This window comes from Dipodomys ordii, unplaced genomic scaffold (genome assembly GCF_000151885.1).
Source record: "Dipodomys ordii isolate 6190 unplaced genomic scaffold, Dord_2.0 Scaffold286, whole genome shotgun sequence".
NCBI lineage: Eukaryota > Metazoa > Chordata > Mammalia > Rodentia > Heteromyidae > Dipodomys > Dipodomys ordii.
In genome coordinates this window covers 601,522-607,521 of record NW_012267502.1, presented here as the reverse complement: position 1 = coordinate 607,521, position 6,000 = coordinate 601,522, and positions in this window count along the sequence as shown.

Below are 6,000 nucleotides of genomic sequence, written 5' to 3'. Positions count from 1 at the left end.
AGACACCAGAGTAGCTAGGATTACAGGTGTGAGTCACTAGTGCCCAGCAGAAAGAGGTTCTGATTTCATACCACAGTCTTCTGGCTCATACTTATATTTTATAACAATAGCATCTTACCAACGATAACATCCAGACAATAGAAATATCAATAGTAATGTGTTTTACAAAGGTATTACTTAGCTTTCTGTCCAAGGTTAAAGACTAAGGCCATTTTTCTATTTTACACTTTAGGTCATTATTTCAGCCATGATTTCAGACAAAGTACATTGAGAACTTAGTATGACCCAGGTGTTATTTATACATATTAATTTAACCTTCATCAGAATTCTATGTGGTAGGGTACTACATTGTTTTCTTTTCTGAGTGCAGGCATTTGAGCTCACTGCTTCAGACTTGCTAGGCAAGTGGATCTATTGCGTACACCACCTCTCCAGATCTCACCACATCTATGTTTGTAGAGATGAGAAAACAGACACACAGAGGGAATGTAAGTTACTGGACACCACACAAGCTGGCATGTGGCTGTAGAACCAGAATTCCTAACTCAGACACTCTGCTTGTAAGTATACCACTCCAATGACTATCAACAAGTATGGGTTACTGATTAAGTTAGGGCATCATCAAAGAATGTTACTGCAGTCACAACTGTTTTCATAACCAGGTGTTTTCATACACTAGACCTCCCTCTTTGTATAGGGGGGACACAGGGGACTTTCTTAAAATTCCTTCAGGAAAGAAACATCCCTTGAGGAGATACTGATTGAATGAAATGTTTTGGAACTTTTTTAAATTGGAGGGTTAAATGCCTATTGATTTACTTGTTCTGTTTAGCTGTAATTTCATGGTGCCAGTGCAGAAGTGAGAAATAAATGCTACTACACAGAAAACTCCAGAATCAGCAGCACAACAAATCAGAACACATAGCACAGACCCAGTTAAAAGAGCTAGGATCCAGGTAGGCTTTTTCTCCCTTAAGAAAGCCTCAGAAGACCAAAATGGAGGGACAAAGCGTGAACAAATGCAGCAAGGTACTCACTGGACACTATGTTGAAAATGAACTATAGAACTGTGGTGAGGATGGGAGGGAACACCTAGGGAGAGCGAGAGAAGGATGACATTTTTCCAAAAAGATATGGACTCTTTACCTGACTTATGTAACTGTAACCACTCTACATATCACGTTTATAATACAGTAAAATTGAATTCAAAGCATTCATCTTAATTTGGAAAGAAAGAAAGAAGAAAGAAAGAAAAAGGAAAGAAAAAACGAGAAGGAAGGAAAGAAAAAGAAGGAAAGAAAAAAGAGAAGGAAATACAAAAAGGAAGGAAGGAAGGAAGGAAGGAAGGAAGGAAGGAAGGAAGGAAGGAAGGAAGGAAGGAAGGAAGTCTCAGATGGTGGTGCTTCCTGAGCCTGTCTGCTCTCTGTGTCTGAGGATGCTGTACCCACCTGGCAGCCCTGTGCCTTTCTGGCCTGCCTCCTGGGTGGAGTGCCAACTCCATACATCTACCAGGCTAATGCAGGACCAAGCTCCCTGGGCCAGAGCCAGTGATTTCTTTTTTTACCTTAGCTCCTGGAGGATTTATCAACACCAAAACAACACTTTTCTCAGTGAATGCAAAACAGCAGCCTGTTTTAACAATTTGTTTTTTCCCTTCTCCGCCATAAATTATGCCAACATCAAATACAGTGAAAACAGGTGTTATACCTTGTGGGATGGACACACAAAGCAACAAAGAAATCATCTTATAAATATGTTAGATACAATAGTAAGGAAGAAAAGCCATTTGAGTCCTTATGTTAAGGTTCATTTTGCCTAACATCAACTTATCTGACCGTTTCTTCTTGTCTCAGACATATACTAGTTATTGCAAATAAGGGAAAACATGGGACATATTTTTCTTTGGGCCTGGCTTATTTCACTTAGCATAATTTTTTCCAAGTCTTTCCATTTCTTAACACAGGGGGAATGTCATTTTTTCTGATGGAGGCATAGAATTCCATTGTGTATATATGCCACATTTTCTTGATCCATTCATCTATGGTATTTTCACAATAAAAAAAATCAGCAGCCTAGACTTGAACTTCTACCATGAAAACATGCTTTCTATCTTGTAGACTGACAAGGCAAATTAATTATCAACCACTTCCTGTTACCTTCATTTTCAGAAGGAGGCCAGCAATTCTATTCATAAAAATGTATTAGTGAAGCAATGGCCTTTTCTGGGTTTCCTGTGTAATTTTTAAATGATTTGCTGCACTCACCAGTGTTCCTGGACATTCCTGGGTTTCAGGTCTGTGTAAAAAGAAGTACAAAGGTCCCTAGCTAGGTTCCTGCCATAGAATCCATGTCCACACTTTGGGGGCTCCTCCCACTGGGTTTCAGGCCTTCAGTCCTCTGCTTGGTACTAATGCTTCCTTGTTCCTCTCTTTTCTTCTGTGTTTTAGGGGAGGTTATGGGCCAAAGAGGGTGAGCCATAACCATACCCCAACTTGCTGGCACACTATATTGTACCCTGGAATATCGTGAGACAAGCAAGCCTGCTGCTCTTGGTGGTGGCTGCCGCAGTGCCGGTGGTGCCCTGGTGGTGTCCATGAGAATGTGCATACCAGACCACAAAATCCCTCACGACTTGCCAGGCTAGGAGACTGGCAAAGAGTTCTTATAAATAGCTGTGGTCATAGACTGACGGCCACTATAAACGCATCCTAAATAGTTCAGTATACTTCCCTCTGAGGAGGTCAGTTATGAGATGAGGGACACTTGTGCATTAGTCTTGCACAGCACAATAATATCAAGCATTGACCTTGGTAAGTAGGAAACTAGTTGAAAATGCGAGGTTAGGACAGAATGAACTACTGTGGCTTTCAGAAACTAATTATTTAGAATAAAATAGGGTTAGTGTTTTATTTTGTTGATTCCTATTGGAAACTTGAGAGTTATAAATGAACAAAACATGTGACTTGCTGGGTATTGGTGGCTCATGCCTGTAATCCTAGCAACTCAGGAGGCTGAGATCTGAGGATCACAGATTAAAGCTAGCTTGGCCAGGAAAGCACATGAGAGTTTATCACCAATTAGTCTCTCTCTTTGTCTGTCATTATCTCTCATTCTCTCTCTCTCTCTCTCTCTCTTTCTCTCTCTCACACACACACACACACACACAAAGTAAAAGTGGATCTGTCACTCAAGCACCAGCCTTGAGAAAAAAATGCTCAGGGACAGAGCCCAGGCCTTGAGTTCAAGCCTCAGGAAAGGCACAAAATAACAAAATTAATTAATTAAATAAAACAAAAAGAAATCTTATTTGAAAATGGCACAGGACATCAACTGGAATTTTTCCAGTGCAATTGTACAACCTCATGAAACATCACTAGTCATTAGGAAAAAGCAAAGCCACAGGGTAGTACTCCTTTGTGTCTACTAGGATATATGGCTTCAGTGACAGAGTACTAGCCTTGAGCAAAAACTCAGAGACAATACCTAGGCTTTGGGTTCAAGCCCCGGAACCAGCACACACACAAAAACTAAATGAAGCAAAAAATCAATTTTGGTGGAAATGTGAAAAAAAAGTTGAATCCTAAGTCCATGCTACCTTTCTCTTTTGTTTCCTTCCTTTTGGAAGTAGTGTGGAGCTAGGCAGAGCTAGGGCCCCATTTGTTTCTTGCTTTTTAGTTACCTTCCTGGTAGCTTTTCCCAAAGCCGACTTGAACTTCAGTCCTCTACCTGTGTCTCCTGCTTAGCTGGGATTGCAGATGTGAGACACCAAGTCATCCGGGAATTACTCATTTCAGTAGGAAGCAGTAAGACATCTATAATACCCCCTTTCAAAGAAATTGGTGGGTAATATTGAGAATTGGGAAAATGTAACAGGAACCGACTGCTAAATGTGCTTACCTGCGAAGATTTAGCTCACATGTGAATTAACCAGGATGTTTGAGGGTTTTTTGTTGTTGTTGTTGTTGTTTTGTTGGTCGTGGGACTTGAACTCTAGGCTTGGGCCCTGACCCTGTCTGTGCTCTTCAGCTCAAGGTGCGCACTCTACCACTTGAGCCACAGCGCCACTTCCCGTTTTCTAGTGGTTCATTGGAGATAAGAGTCTCGAGAACTTTCCTTCCCAGCTCGCTTTGAACCTTGATCCTCAGATCTCAGCCTTCTGAGTAGCTAGGATTACAGGCATGAGTCACCGGCACCCAGAGCACTTCAGTTTTTAAAAGGCAGCATTTTCTTGTCTTGCTCACTCTATTGTACCCCCACCCACCCTCAGGCCCTTCTCCAAATGAAGAGTCTCACTACTTTCACAGCTCTCCTTTCTCTTTCAAATTGTCTTACTCTGTTGATTTAAAACACTTTTAATCCTTTACTGGTGTTGCAAACAAATCTGTACCAGTAGGCATCCATAGAAGCAAGTTCCATCCTTGGTCCCCTAACTAGGATTAGGTTGTCCTGCTGGCCTGGGGTAAGTCTGCCCTCTAATGGCATTGTCAGTAACAGCAATCATCAACTGGATTGACTCAGTCTGATCCTCCTTTTTAAATTTACATTGTTACATCTCAGTCACTTTTTGTTCCTCATTCCCTATTGTTGAAGATTTTGAAAACCATATCAACTACTTCTGAAATGGCTGTTCCTGGTTCCTTATCAAATTCTTGGAGTTTGTACAAAATGTCAGGACTACTTAGAGATGAGGTTCATAAACAATAGCTTTTCCTTTCACTAAGTCAAGGTCTGAATTGGTAAACTAACAGGTTGTCAGTCAGAAAAGACAATGTGGGATTTCATCTGTACTTTGGGTAATCCCCCTTACTTGGTTAAAAGTAATAGATTTAATAATGAATCTTTTCACTTTTTCCATGAGACATATAAACAGGTGATCTCAAACTCAGTGGTCAGAGGAAATGGAACCATCAGTGATACTTGCTAATCCCAATTGGTCTTTAGCAAGCATGGCATCTACTTCAGCATTGTAGTCATCAGGTTGGATGAATTAAGTAATCTACTTATTCTTTGGCTTTTGTTTTAATCCTGTTTCTTTCCTAGCCATTTAGGTAGATTGTTAAAAGGAGGTGAGCGTCTCACCAAGTCATAAACAAGTGAGATACTCAAATTCTTTAAGTAGGTGAGAGAGGTCCTAGGAGAAAGTATCCAATTTAATTTCAATTTGTGACCATTCAGATATGAAAAAAATAGCATGTATTCTGAAAGTTTCCTCCATTGCTACCACTTCTTAAGAGTGTAGAAAGAGAGCAGAGTTATCTTTGAGGTCTAAAGAAATGCCCAATCCTGGTCAACTATACAAGGATAGAAGAGAGTCTGGGAGAGGGTGAAGAAGAAGGTAGCCAAGGGACATAATTAGGTTAGGAGTTGGAGGGAGTCCCATAGGAAAACCAAGGATTCGTAAAAGACTAATAGTCTCTAAAGAAGTGAAGGGCAAGATACAGAGGAGAGCAAAGAAAAGATGAAGATGGGAAGGGGGAAGAGATATTTTGAGGTACCTAAGAAGCAGTGGATAGTTTGGGGGTATATCAAGAGACACACTATCTTTGGATTTAGGAGAAGGGAGAGAAGAATGAGAAATAGTATGTGATAGGTCTTAAAAGTGGGACAGAAAGCCAGAAAAATCCACATGAGACTCTTATCTCCAATTAACCACTTAAAAACTGTAAGTGGCGCTGTGGCTCAAGTGGTAGAGTGCTAGCCTTGAGCACAAAGAGGCTCAGGGACAGTGCCCAAGCCCCACAACCAAGACACACACACACACACACACACACACACACACACACACACCACAACAAAACAACAAAAGCAGAATGTCTTTGCTCAGAACCCACACAGAGCATGTTCAGTCATGGTTGATCCAGAAAGTAACTGGCTGGAATGCATATGAATCTGGTGATTCATCCAGCTGCATAAAAAAAAAAGGGGGAAGTGATGTAGCCGTGGTCATTCATTCAGCTGCAGATAAAAGGGAAGTATTATAGGCAGTGGTCATGTGACTGA